Raw genomic sequence first — 14,448 nt, forward strand, 5'->3', positions numbered from 1 at the left:
CCTGTCTCTTTCAATCACGTCCGTCTTCTTGACCTCTGACCCTACTCAAATGTCTTTTGCCGTTTATGATGACTCTCTGTAAGTTCTGTTCAAACTTTCTCTCTCTGTTTTTCTGTCATGATTCAAATCAAAACGTTATTGGTCACATATACACATGGTTAGCAGATGTTAATGCGAGTGTAGCGGAAAAAATGCTTGTGCTTCTAGTTATATTCTAGCATATCATCGTAGCATCTTTTAGATGTTTCTGTCTCATTTTAAATCTCTGGCTTCTAAATCCTGTTTTCTGTCTTTCAATGACACCATATATTACCAAGTCAAAATTCTGAGCAAAAACCTTTTCTCTTTTTTTATTTTATGTTAATAGTGAAGGTGTATCAGTCAGCATCAGTGATTGAAGTTTCAGAAACTAATACAAAAAAATAAATATATATATATATTTTTTAAATGTCTCACTCACTGTACTGTGTTATCTTTGGATAAAAACATCAGCTAATTTAAATATTTATTACTAAGGCCTTAGTTAATGGATTCTCTTCCTCCTCCTCAGATATAAATATTAAAAAATATATATATATATATATTTTTTTGTATATGTGGAATTGAACCCTCAACCTTTTGTTCTAGCGTCATGCTCTACCAACAGAGGACTCGCTCAGATATATCTCAGCACGACAAAACTTAAGTGTCTTGCATACTGAATGCCTGATTTCTACTGTCGTGCTGGCCAGGCTACGTTTCTGGAGCCAATCTGTTATTGCTGAACAATTTTAGTGCTTTTTTCAATGTTCAGTTTGACTGTTTATATATTAATTATTTTAAAAAAATAACAACTTTAAATGCATTATGTGGATTGAATGTTTTAACACAGAATCAAATACTGAAAGTCCCATGATGGTAGTGACTGTCCATTACTGTTGATCACTTACTAACCGTCATCCACTTTAAATATTTCAGTTATTGTGTATATTACATTTAGTTTTATTTGATTACTTTATATTTTTTAGTTCCAAGTCATCTCATCTCTGTAGTGCTGCTGCTCACTATTTTAGTAGTTTTTCAAAGTAATTAAGGTGTGATTTTATGACTGCTGAACTATCAATAATTTAGATCATGTGTTTCTCTTTCTGTCTCTGTCTTTCTCTGTCTCTCAGTCTCCCCCCAGGTGTGTTTTTTTAAAAATAAAAATACTTAAAACAATTTGACCAGACTGTATGGTCATTGTAGTTTGTCAGAACATTTATTAATTAACTATGTAGAATAATGTCTGTTGAAAACTACAACTCCCTACTACTCTGTCTATCTCCTGTAGCGTGAATCAGACTCCAGCCTGGCACAGTTCAGGCCTGTCATCTCTAAGCCCGTCGGTTCTCTGCAATGTCAGAACCACTGAGAAACTTCTTTCTCTGTGGAATCTGAAAGTTTACCTCTCTCTCTTTCTCTCTCTCTCTCTCTCTGTCCCTCAATGTCTCTTTGAGAGCACCTGCTTTCTGGCTCAGGGTCTGCAGTGTACCCTGGCTACTGTATCATTGTGGTCTTGATTCTATAACACTTGACCTTTTGTGGGTTCCTCTGCCTCCTGCTCTGTGTGTGTGAACTCACATTCCCATGATACCATCTGTTTTATATAAGCAAGTTTCTATTTTTTATAATATAGTTTAGTCTTTAACTTGGCAGAAAGATGCAGGGTCTCCTAGTTATCCCTGTCATTGGGTCTGTCTCGAAGTTTTCTCTCTGTTCAGTAGGCAGATATTGTTTCACCTTTTGCAGATAGAAATATATTATGTAGAACAAAACAAACTTCTGACATGTAGAATAAAAGAATCTCGTCAGCTCTCTCTGACATTTCTGTCGGTACATTCCACTAAGTTCTGCCTCTCTCCCTCTGTCTTTCTGTCTCTTTCTCTCTCTGTCTTTCTGTCTCTTTCTCTCTCTGTCTTTCTGTCTCTTTCTCTCTCTGTCTTTCTGTCTCTTTCTCTCTCTGTCTTTCTGTCTCTTTCTCTCTCTGTCTTTCTGTCTCTTTCTCTCTCTGTCTTTCTGTCTCTTTCTCTCTCTGTCTTTCTGTCTCTTTCTCTCTCTGTCTTTCTGTCTCTTTCTCTCTCTGTCTTTCTGTCTCTTTCTCTCTCTGTCTTTCTGTCTCTTTCTCTCTCTGTCTTTCTGTCTCTTTCTCTCTCTGTCTTTCTGTCTCTTTCTCTCTCTGTCTTTCTGTCTCTTTCTCTCTCTGTCTTTCTGTCTCTTTCTCTCTCTGTCTTTCTGTCTCTTTCTCTCTCTGTCTTTCTGTCTCTTTCTCTCTCTGTCTTTCTGTCTCTTTCTCTCTCTGTCTTTCTGTCTCTTTCTCTCTCTGTCTTTCTGTCTCTTTCTCTCTCTGTCTTTCTGTCTCTTTCTCTCTCTGTCTTTCTGTCTCTTTCTCTCTCTGTCTTTCTGTCTCTTTCTCTCTCTGTCTTTCTGTCTCTTTCTCTCTCTGTCTTTCTGTCTCTTTCTCTCTCTGTCTTTCTGTCTCTTTCTCTCTCTGTCTTTCTGTCTCTTTCTCTCTCTGTCTTTCTGTCTCTTTCTCTCTCTGTCTTTCTGTCTCTTTCTCTCTCTGTCTTTCTGTCTCTTTCTCTCTCTGTCTTTCTGTCTCTTTCTCTCTCTGTCTTTCTGTCTCTTTCTCTCTCTGTCTTTCTGTCTCTTTCTCTCTCTGTCTTTCTGTCTCTTTCTCTCTCTGTCTTTCTGTCTCTTTCTCTCTCTGTCTTTCTGTCTCTTTCTCTCTCTGTCTTTCTGTCTCTGTCTTTCTCTCTCTGTCTTTCTGTCTCTGTCTTTCTGTCTCTTTCTCTCTCTGTCTTTCTGTCTCTTTCTCTCTCTGTCTTTCTGTCTCTGTCTTTCTGTCTCTTTCTCTCTCTTTCTCTCTGTCTCTTTCTGTCTGTCTTTCTGTCTCTTTCTCTCTTTTTTCTCTTTCTGTCTGTCTTTCTGTCTCTTTCTCTCTTTTCTCTTTCTGTCTTTCTGTCTCTTTCTCTTTTCTCTTTCTCTCTTTTTCTGTCTCTTTCTCTCTTTTCTCTTTCTGTCTCTTTCTGTCTCTTTCTCTTTTCTCTTTCTCTCTTTTTCTCTTTCTGTCTCTTTCTCTTTCTGTCTCTTTCTGTCTCTTTCTCTCTCTTTCTCTCTCTGTCTTTCTGTCTCTTTCTCTCTCTGTCTTTCTGTCTCTTTCTCTCTCTTTCTCTCTGTCTTTCTCTCTCTTTCTCTCTCTGTCTTTCTGTCTCTTTCTCTCTCTGTCTTTCTGTCTCTTTCTCTCTCTGTCTTTCTGTCTCTGTCTTTCTGTCTTTCTCTCTCTGTCTTTCTGTCTCTGTCTTTCTGTCTCTTTCTCTCTCTTTCTGTCTCTGTCTTTCTGTCTTTCTCTCTCTGTCTTTCTGTCTCTGTCTTTCTGTCTTTCTCTCTCTTTCTGTCTCTTTCTCTCTCTTTCTCTCTCTGTCTTTCTCTCTCTTTCTGTCTCTTTCTCTCTCTTTCTCTCTCTTTCTCTCTCTTTCTCTCTGTCTTTCTCTCTCTTTCTCTCTGTCTTTCTCTCTCTTTCTCTCTCTGTCTTTCTGTCTCTTTCTCTCTCTGTCTTTCTTTCTCTCTCTGTCTTTCTGTCTCTGTCCCTCTCTCTCTCTCTCTCTCTCTCTCTCTCTCTCTCTCTCTCTCTGTCTTTCTGTCTCTTTCTCTCTCTTTCTGTCTCTCTCTCTCTGTCTCTCTCTCTCTGTCTTTCTGTCTCTCTCTCTGTCTTTCTGTCTCTTTCTCTCTCTGTCTTTCTGTCTCTTTCTCTCTCTGTCTTTCTGTCTCTTTCTCTCTCTGTCTTTCTGTCTCTTTCTCTCTCTGTCTTTCTGTCTCTCTCTCTCTGTCTCTCTTTCTCTGTCTTTCTGTCTCTTTCTCTGTCTTTCTGTCTCTTTCTCTCTCTGTCTTTCTGTCTCTTTCTCTCTCTGTCTTTCTGTCTCTCTCTCTCTCTCTCTCTCTCTCTCTCTCTCTCTCTCTCTCTCTCTCTGTCTTTCTGTCTCTCTCTCTCTGTCTTTCTGTCTCTTTCTCTCTCTGTCTTTCTGTCTCTTTCTCTCTCTGTCTTTCTGTCTCTTTCTCTGTCTTTCTGTCTCTTTCTCTCTCTGTCTTTCTGTCTCTTTCTCTCTCTGTCTTTCTGTCTCTTTCTCTCTCTGTCTTTCTGTCTCTTTCTCTCTCTGTCTTTCTGTCTCTGTCTTTCTGTCTTTCTCTCTCTGTCTTTCTGTCTTTCTCTCTCTTTCTCTCTCTGTCTTTCTCTCTCTTTCTCTCTCTGTCTTTCTGTCTCTGTCTTTCTCTCTCTGTCTTTCTCTCTCTGTCTTTCTCTCTCTGTCTTTCTCTCTCTGTCTTTCTCTCTCTGTCTTTCTCTCTCTGTCTTTCTCTCTCTGTCTTTCTCTCTCTGTCTTTCTCTCTCTGTCTTTCTGTCTCTGTCTTTCTGTCTCTTTCTCTCTTTCTCTTTGTCTCTCTGTCTTTCTGTCTTTGTCTCTCTGTCTTTCTGTCTTTCTCTCTCTGTCTTTCTGTCTTTCTCTCTCTGTCTTTCTGTCTTTCTCTCTCTGTCTTTCTGTCTCTTTCTTTCTGTCTTTCTGTCTCTTTCTGTCTCTTTCTCTCTCTGTCTTTCTGTCTCTTTCTCTCTCTGTCTTTCTGTCTCTTTCTCTCTGCCATGCTTTAACGTGCCACTGTTGGTTTGCCAAATAGTTGCTGTCTATCCTCAACTAACCCCGTATAGTCCCTTCTGTCAGACTAGATCTCTTCTGCTTGGGGAAACTTCAAAGCCTGCTGTGTGGGACTGGGGAAATGGCTTGTTGTACTCCACTGAGGGAGCTCAAGCTCTAGATCCATCTCTTTTCCCTTTTGGATGGGTGGCTAACTGGCAATGACTCTCTGTCTCTCTTCTTCTATCACTTCCTGTTTCCCTGCGCTGTATTTCCTGTTAACACCCAGGATGTCACCTTGCTTTAAGGTGACATCCTCATTCCCACTTCCTCTGAACCAACAACTTAATATCTCTGATAGTTTTATAGCTAGGTTTGGTCGCTCTCCCGATGTTCATAACATCCTTCTCTCGTCCTGGTATTGAAGGTATTACTGGCTTAGTACACGAGGGGGCGCCAAAAACAACTCAAATGCCCACTGGGTGTTAATTATCAGAATGCAAAAACAAAATTTAACACGAGTAATGGCAAATTTACATGAATGCTGCTAGATAAATATGCCAACGACCGCAAACTAAAATAAACAAATGGCAAAAACAGGAAATCCCATCTACATATATAGGTCGGAGTTACCGAATGTCATTTGTGGTGAGTTTGGACATTTACAAGCGAATGTGAACGAGAGACATTGTGCAAATGAACAACATTTTGAAGCACGCTTGTCTGAAGGAAGAACAGCAGTGGCTCTGGAGCAGCATGTGAACACACTGTCTTTGTGGAGTCTGGAGTCGCTAGGGCAACGGGCCTACCTGCGCTACTCTGAGAATGGGAGGGGGGGAGGGGACAGGCCGAGAAGGGAGAGGAGAGAAAAACGCAAAGAAATCGAGATGGTGGCAGCTGTACAAATAACTCATCCAAAGGACTTTGACTTCTCAGACACGGCAGCAAGTTAACACTGATGCCCAGACACCTTTTTTTTTAAATTCAGCAACGTAACACGACACCTATGTTTAAGTTGCTAGTTAACACAGAATTCCATTTTATTTTTTTAACAGCATAGAAATATCTTGCTGTGTTTTTGTAAACGTAGATTTAAAATGCTTATTGTAATTTCTGCTTGGCATCAGACTAATTTTGTGCTTCGGTTGCACTTCTCCACTCGGATGAGAATTCACCAAAAGGCATTCTACCAGCAGAGAACACTCTGATGTGGAGCTACTGTTCTCCATCATTCTACCAGCAGAGAACACTCTGATGTGGAGCTATTGTTCTCCATCATTCTACCAGCAGAGAACACTCTGATGTGGAGCTACTGTTCTCCATCATTCTACCAGCAGAGAACACTCTGATGTGGAGCTACTGTTCTCCATCATTCTACCAGCAGAGAACACTCTGATGTGGAGCTACTGTTCTCCATCATTCTACCAGCAGAGAACACTCTGATGTGGAGCTACTGTTCTCCATCATTCTACCAGCAGAGAACACTGATGTGGAGCTACTGTTCTCCATCATTCTACCAGCAGAGAACACTCTGATGTGGAGCTACTGTTCTCCATCATTCTACCAGCAGAGAACACTGATGTGGAGCTACTGTTCTCCATCATTCTACCAGCAGAGAACACTCTGATGTGGAGCTACTGTTCTCCATCATTCTACCAGCAGAGAACACTCTGATGTGGAGCTACTGTTCTCCATCATTCTACCAGCAGAGAACACTCTGATGTGGAGCTACTGTTCTCCATCATTCTACCAGCAGAGAACACTCTGATGTGGAGCTACTGTTCTCCATCATTCTACCAGCAGAGAACACTCTGATGTGGAGCTACTGTTCTCCATCATTCTACCAGCAGAGAACACTCTGATGTGGAGTTACTGTTCTCCATCATTCTACCAGCAGAGAACACTCTGATGTGGAGCTACTGTTCTCCATCATTCTACCAGCAGAGAACACTCTGATGTGGAGCTACTGTTCTCCATCATTCTACCAGCAGAGAACACTCTGATGTGGAGCTACTGTTCTCCATCATTCTACCAGCAGAGAACACTCTGATGTGGAGCTACTGTTCTCCATCATTCTACCAGCAGAGAACACTCTGATGTGGAGCTACTGTTCTCCATCATTCTACCAGCAGAGAACACTCTGATGTGGAGCTACTGTTCTCCATCATTCTACCAGCAGAGAACACTCTGATGTGGAGCTACTGTTCTCCATCATTCTACCAGCAGAGAACACTCTGATGTGGAGCTACTGTTCTCCATCATTCTATCAGCAGAGAACACTCTGATGTGGAGCTACTGTTCTCCATCATTCTATCAGCAGAGAACACTCTGATGTGGAGCTACTGTTCTCCATCATTCTACCAGCAGAGAACACTCTGATGTGGAGCTACTGTTCTCCATCATTCTACCAGCAGAGAACACTCTGATGTGGAGCTACTGTTCTCCATCATTCTATCAGCAGACAGCACTCTGATGTGGAGCTACTGTTCTCCATCATTCTATCAGCAGACAGCACTCTGATGTGGAGCTACTGTTCTCCATCATTCTATCAGCAGACAGCACTCTGATGTGGAGCTACTGTTCTCCATCATTCTATCAGCAGACAGACTGATGTGGAGCTACTGTTCTCCATCATTCTACCAGCAGACAGACTGATGTGGAGCTACTGTTCTCCATCATTCTACCAGCAGAGAACACTCTGATGTGGAGCTACTGTTCTCCATCATTCTACCAGCAGAGAACACTCTGATGTGGAGCTACTGTTCTCCATCATTCTATCAGCAGACAGACTGATGTGGAGCTACTGTTCTCCATCATTCTACCAGCAGACAGACTGATGTGGAGCTACTGTTCTCCATCATTCTATCAGCAGACAGACTGATGTGGAGCTACTGTTCTCCATCATTCTATCAGCAGACAGACTGATGTGGAGCTACTGTTCTCCATCATTCTATCAGCAGACAGACTGATGTGGAGCTACTGTTCTCCATCATTCTACCAGCAGACAGCTCTCTGATGTGGAGCTACTGTTTTTCAGTGTAGCCAGACTACTTTTGGTAATAATGCCAGATTAGGATGACATTGTTTCTATGATAAACATAAAAAAATATGATGTCCATGCATAATATTAGCTAAAACAAATATATAAAACTTGCTTTTTCATTGTAATCTCATTTACTTGTGTGACTGGCAGCCAAATAGTGTCACAAATGAAGCTGTTTTTTGCCGAATGTGACAAAAACCCCCACTGCCTTTCAATATAAACCGCGACCCCCCTGTCAATACACAGCTGGACTTCCATGTTCCCACTTTCTCCCGTTGTGCTAGTTACAAACAAACGCCCTGTTCTGGGGAGCTACGATAAACTGCCATAATGTGGACCGGAGGAATAAAGAATTCTGTCCGGGGTTTTTTCTCCTAATGTATTGCACAAGTCGACTGCATGTATTTTTTTTAGCTAAAATAGCTACAAATATAATAATGTATTGAGGATGTTGGAGAGAGAAAAAGCTTTTGCGTGGCTATTTCCATATAGCCAAGTATAGATTTTATAGCCTAGTGGTTAGAGCGTTGGACTAGTAACCGGAAGGTTGCGAGTTCAAACCCCCGAGCTGACAAGGTACAAATCTGTGTTTCTGCCCCTGAACAGGCAGTTAACCCACTGTTCCCAGGCCCTCATTGAAAATAAGAATATGTTCTTAACTGACTTGCCTAGTTAAATAAAGGTAAAATATATATATATATATAAAAAACTCCCTTCTGTTAGTTTGTTGGTTGATTTTTCACGCTTAAAACGAGGGTAACTGGAATACATGGGGTAACGACGGTTTCCCCCTCTCTCACTATACATTTCATTATATCCTGCATCTGTGTGTTAAGGTAGTGAAACTACCACATCCACCATTGCTGCAGAAAATGAAGTTGTCAAGAGGTGGCTGAAGGCCTACATGAAGACATGCTGCTTATTTGTCAGCAAATCTTACACTGTCCTTTCAGCGCATAAATATAACACACACACAGAGAGCAGAGTTTCTCCACCAGACAAACAGCCCAGACCCACCACAGGATTGTGTGGGAGAGGAGAGGGGAGGATTGGAATGCGAAAGAGACTGAAAGAGAGCTGGACTGATAAACGACCATGGGCAGCGAGAGGGAGAGAAGGAGGGAAAGACAGGGTGAGGGAGGGAGAGAAGGAGGGAAAGACAGGGTGAGGGAGGGAGAGAAGGAGGGAAAGACAGGGTGAGGGAGGGAGAGAAGGAGGGAAAGACAGGGTGAGGGAGGGAGAGAAGGAGGGAAAGACAGGGTGAGGGAGGGAGAGAAGGAGGGAAAGACAGGGTGAGGGAGGGAGAGAAGGAGGGAAAGACAGGGTGAGGGAGGGAGGGAGAATGCAGGGTGAGGGAGGGAGAGAGAAGGTGGGCTGGAGAAGGAGGGAAAACGGTTGTCTGAGGGAGGGAGAGAAGGAGGAAAGACAGGCGCTTGACGGTTGTCATCAGTCATATGACTCTGAGGCGTCAGTCGCGTGGCGTCAGTCGCGTGGCTCTGAGGCGTCAGTCGCGTGGCTCTGAGGCGTCAGTCGTGTGACTCTGAGGCGTCAGTCGCGTGGCTCTGAGGCGTCAGTCGCGTGGCTCTGAGGCGTCAGTCGCGTGGCTCTGAGGCGTCAGTCGCGTGACTCTGAGGCGTCAGTCGCGTGACTCTGAGGCGTCAGTCGCGTGACTCTGAGGCGTCAGTCGCGTGGCTCTGAGGCGTCAGTCGCGTGGCTCTGAGGCGTCAGTCGCGTGGCTCTGAGGCGTCAGTCGCGTGGCTCTGAGGCGTCGGTCGCGTGGCTCTGAGGCGTCGGTCGCGTGGCTCGGGAGACGTCAGTCGCGTGGCTCTGAGACGTCAGTCGCGTGGCTCGGAGGCGTCGGTCGCGTGGCTCTGAGACGACAGTCGCGTGGCTCTGAGACGACAGTCGCGTGGCTCTGAGACGACAGTCGCGTGGCTCGGGAGGCGACAGTCGCGTGGCTCTGAGGCGTCAGTCGCGTGGACTCGGGAGGCGTCAGTCGCGTGGCTCGGAGGCGACAGTCGCGTGGCTCGGGAGGCGTCAGTCGCGTGGCTCGGGAGGCGTCGGTCGCGTGACTCTGAGGCGTCGGTCGCGTGACTCGGGAGGCGTCGGTCGCGTGACTCGGGAGGCGTCGGTCGCGTGACTCGGGAGGCGTCGGTCGCGTGACTCGGAGGCGTCGGTCGCGTGGCTCGGAGGCGTCGGTCGCGTGGCTTGGGAGGCGTCAGTCGCGTGGCTCGGAGTGAGGATGTAGAATGAACGAGAGTGCCTGTGTAGGGATGACGCTATGGCTGTGATGCTAGTATCAAAAACTAATAAGAATAATCCATGGCAAAAAATGAAAACGTGAAACAGACTCGACTCTTTCGGTCTTTTTAAAACCTGCTGTATGTAAAATATTGTTTTCTATATGGAAAATAAATTTTATTTCCAACATATAGGGCTTTGTCATTTAAACAAGTGAAACGCGTGTTTTATTTCCAAAGGGTTTGACTTAAACAAGTCATGTGTTTTATTTGCATACATTCTACGCCGTGTTTTATTTCCAACATTGGGTTTTGTCCTTAAACAAGGGAAACCCACGTGTTTTATTTCCAACATTGGGTTTTGTCCTTAAACAAGTGCGCCATGTTTTACCAACTGAGCTAAAGAAGGACCTGCTGAATGTAAAATATTGTGTTTGTCCTTGGAAAATAAATGTTTTATTTCCAACATTAGGGCTTTGTCCTTAAACAAGTGAAATCCGCTTCGTGTTTTATTTCCAACATTAGGGTTTTGTCCTTAAACAAGTGAAATCCGCTTCGTGTTTTATTTCCAACATTAGGGTTTTGTCCTTAAACAAGTGAAATCCGCTTCGTGTTTTATTTCCAACATTAGGGTTTTGTCCTTAAACAAGTGAAATCTGCTTCGTGTTTTATTTCCAACATTAGGGTTTTGTCCTTAAACAAGTGAAATCCACTTCGTGTTTTATTTCCAACATTAGGGTTTTGTCCTTAAACAAGTGAAATCCGCTTCGTGTTTTATTTCCAACATTAGGGTTTTGTCCTTAAACAAGTGAAATCCACTTCGTGTTTTATTTCCAACATTCGGGTTTTGTCCTTAAACAAGTGAAATCCACTTCGTGTTTTATTTCCAACATTAGGGTTTTGTCCTTAAACAAGTGAAATCCACTTCGTGTTTTATTTCCAACATTAGGGCTTTGTCCTTAAACAAGTGAAATCCGCTTCGTGTTTTATTTCCAACATTAAGGCTTTGTCCTTAAACAAGTGAAATCCGCTTCGTGTTTTATTTTTTGTTTCTTTGTCGTGTTTTTGATACTAACGAGTTTCGCCATACTGGTATGGTCCTGGGCCCTAGAAGACAGGTATTTTATTTGGTTTGTCTGTGTGTTGCGTGGGAGATCTCTTAATTGGGTCTAGACAGAATCATCAGTGTATCAGTGTTTTTACAGATGCATTAAAAAAAGTCAATTTAAAAATAAAAATTGTTTTAGTCAGACTACAGCTACAGCTACAATTTCCATTGTAGACAGCAGAACTAAAGCCTCATCCTCCTTTCCCATGCAGGTGACTGTACTGACAGGCATCTATATATGTTAACATTACACTAACAATGATGTTCAGGCACTGTGTATGGTTTGTGCTCAACGAAGGACTAATCCAATAGGTTCTAATGCTTGACACATTTAGTCCATTTTATGTTTATGAAAAGTATTTACAAAGAGTTTTTAAAAATAAATAAAAATAAATCACTAAAAAATACACAGATGTGACTGCCAACTACGTCCAAGCTTGAGGAAGGTGTTGTGTTGGGTCCTCAAATCAAATCAAATCAAATTTTATTTGTCACATACACATGGTTAGCAGATGTTAATGCGAGTGTAGCGAAATGCTTGTGCTTCTAGTTCCGACAATGCAGTGATAACCAACAAGTAATCTAGCTAACAATTCCAAAACTACTGTCTTATACACAGTGTAAGGGGTTAAGGAACATGTACATAAGGGAATGAGTGATGGTACAGAGCACATACAGTAGATGGTATATACAGTATATACAATGAGATGAGTGGTAGACAGCATAGTTAAAGTGGCTAGTGATACAGTTAGATGGATGCAGTCGATGATGTAGAGTACAGTATATACATATGAGATGAGTGTGTAGACAAAGTGGCATAGTTAAAGTGTCTAGTGATACATGTTAACCCTCTAACGCAGGGTTAACAAAACTCATGTGGCCCCACCTGGGTTGCTTTATTGCCCCCCCAGCGCGACACAGCTGATTTTCAAATCATCAAAAGCTTGATGATGTTGTTTATTTGAATCAGCTGTGTAGCGCTGGGGCAACAACCCAGAACGTGCACCCAGAGGGGGACCCCAGGGACCGAGTTTTGAGAGAAACCCAGCTGTAATAAAACCGTAGAAATTCAGTATTCGACACTTTCTGGAACTTTCCAAAGACTGATGCATTGTCGTAGGGTTACTATTGTTCAGTATATGCACTATTCAAACAAATCAAAGTATTGTGGCAAGTTTTTGGACTGTCTGTTATATTTGTGTGTGTGTGTGTGTGTGTGTGTGTGTGTGTGTGTGTGTGTGTGTGTGTGTGTGTGTGTGTGTGTGTGTGTGTGTGTGTGTGTGTGTGTGTGTGTGTGTGTGTGTGTGTGTGTGTGTGTGTGTGTGTGTGTGTGTGTGTATAAGGGTTCTAGTTATGTAAACTTTTTTAAAGTCTCTAACTTGCTCTTTCCTTCCTCTGTAAGAAGTCAGTTAGTCATTTCATTGTCCTACTGTTTGTCCGTAGATATCTCACAGCGTCTGCAACTTTGGATGAAATTGCCCGATCTGAAGCGTGAGTTGATCTAATCTAACTATTTTATTTTGCCTGAGTTGCATTTTGTTTTCGGCAAGGGGAGGGGCTTCTGACTGTTCATGCTGTTTGATTGGAGGGGAGGGGCTTCTGACTGTTCATGCTGTTTGATTGGAGGGGGAGGGGCTTCTGACTGTTCATGCTGTTTGATTGGAGGGGGAGGGGCTTCTGACTGTTCATGCTGTTTGCCCGGAGGGGGAGGGGCTTCTGACTGTTCATGCTGTTTGATTGGAGGGGGAGGGGCTTCTGACTGTTCATGCTGTTTGATTGGAGGGGGAGGGGCTTCTGACTGTTCATGCTGTTTGATTGGAGGGGGAGGGGCTTCTGACTGTTCATGCTGTTTGCCCGGAGGGGGAGGGGCTTCTGTCTGTTCATGCTGTTTGCCCGGAGGGGGAGGGGCTTCTGACTGTTCATGCTGTTTGATTGGAGGGGGAGGGGCTTCTGACTGTTCATGCTGTTTGATTGGAGGGGGAGGGGCTTCTGACTGTTCATGCTGTTTGATTGGAGGGGAGGGGCTTCTGTCTGTTCATGCTGTTTGCCCGGAGGGGGAGGGGCTTCTGACTGTTCATGCTGTTTGATTGGAGGGGGAGGGGCTTCTGACTGTTCATGCTGTTTGCCCGGAGGGGGAGGGGCTTTGACTGTTCATGCTGTTTGATTGGAGGGGGGAGGGGCTTTTGACTGTTCCTGCTGTTTGATTGGAGGGGGGAGGGGCTTCTGACTGTTCCTGCCTCTCTTCTGTTTGGCTGGTGGTATTTGGATGGCCCTGCACATGACCACCTTCACCTAAAATCATGTGAGCTTGTGTGGGACAACAACAACAACAACAACTGGGGTGCCTGGTTATATTTGTCTTGGTCATCACCTCTGACCCCTCTGTACGAAGTGTAACAAGATGTCATTAATTGATGATCCATAGTTTCTCCAACTGTCTTCTCAGTATTATCATACAGTCATCAATACCATTTTTTCATTGGTCAGTCAGTCTGAATAGAAATCAATTTTCTGGGATAAAGATGAGAGGACTTAGACATAGAGACTTGTGTACTGAACGGATGGCTAGTAAGACATGATTACTCGATCAGGGGTGACTTAACTTTTGATCACCTGCTTGTGTGAGGCCTGTACAGGGGTGGCTCCAACACGCCTAACAGCCATCCTTTCAGAGGGCTGTGGTGGGCTTATAAAATACTATGGGCAGGAATGTGTTCCGATCCGTTGTGGGACGTCTGGTTTAGAAGCCTGCGGTGGATGGTTCTATAAAGACTCAGTGTGGGATTTAAGCACAGTGATGTCTGGGTAGTTTTCTGCTTTAAGTTGGTACTGCAATACTAATGGGTCTAAATTATTCTGTCCCATTATTATTATTATTATTATTATTATTATAATAATTAAACATTTTCTGTTTAAAACATCTGAAATAAGCCTGAAATGCCTCGTTTGAAAGATCAGGGATAAGTTTAAGCTGTTTTGTGCAATACCTGCTCTCCTTAACACTCCTCCTCACCCTACTGGGTTGGTAGTCCTCCTCACCCTACTGGGTTGGTAGTCCTCCTCACCCTACTGGGTTGGTAGTCCTCCTCACCCTACTGGGTTGGTAGTCCTCCTCACCCTCCTGGGTTGGTAGTCCTCCTCACCCTCCTGGGTTGGTAGTCCTCCTCACCCTACTGGGTTGGTAGTCCTCCTCACCCTACTGGGTTGGTAGTCCTCCTCACTCTCCTGGGTTGGTAGTCCTCCTCACCCTACTGGGTTGGTAGTCCTCCTCACTCTACTGGGTTGGTAGTCCTCCTCACTCTACTGGGTTGGTAGTCCTCCTCACTCTACTGGGTTGGTAGTCCTCCTCACTCTACTGGGTTGGTAGTCCTCCTCACTCTACTGGGTTGGTAGTCCTCCTCACTCTACTGGGTT

At 43.8% G+C, this 14,448-nt stretch overlaps 1 pseudogene; it reads left to right on the forward strand.

The window, feature by feature from the left end:
• LOC124045398 overlaps positions 1-14,448 on the forward strand; it is a 38,685-nt pseudogene that overhangs the window by 819 nt on the left and 23,418 nt on the right.

Source organism: Oncorhynchus gorbuscha, linkage group LG10 (genome assembly GCF_021184085.1).
Source record: "Oncorhynchus gorbuscha isolate QuinsamMale2020 ecotype Even-year linkage group LG10, OgorEven_v1.0, whole genome shotgun sequence".
Lineage (NCBI taxonomy): Eukaryota > Metazoa > Chordata > Actinopteri > Salmoniformes > Salmonidae > Oncorhynchus > Oncorhynchus gorbuscha.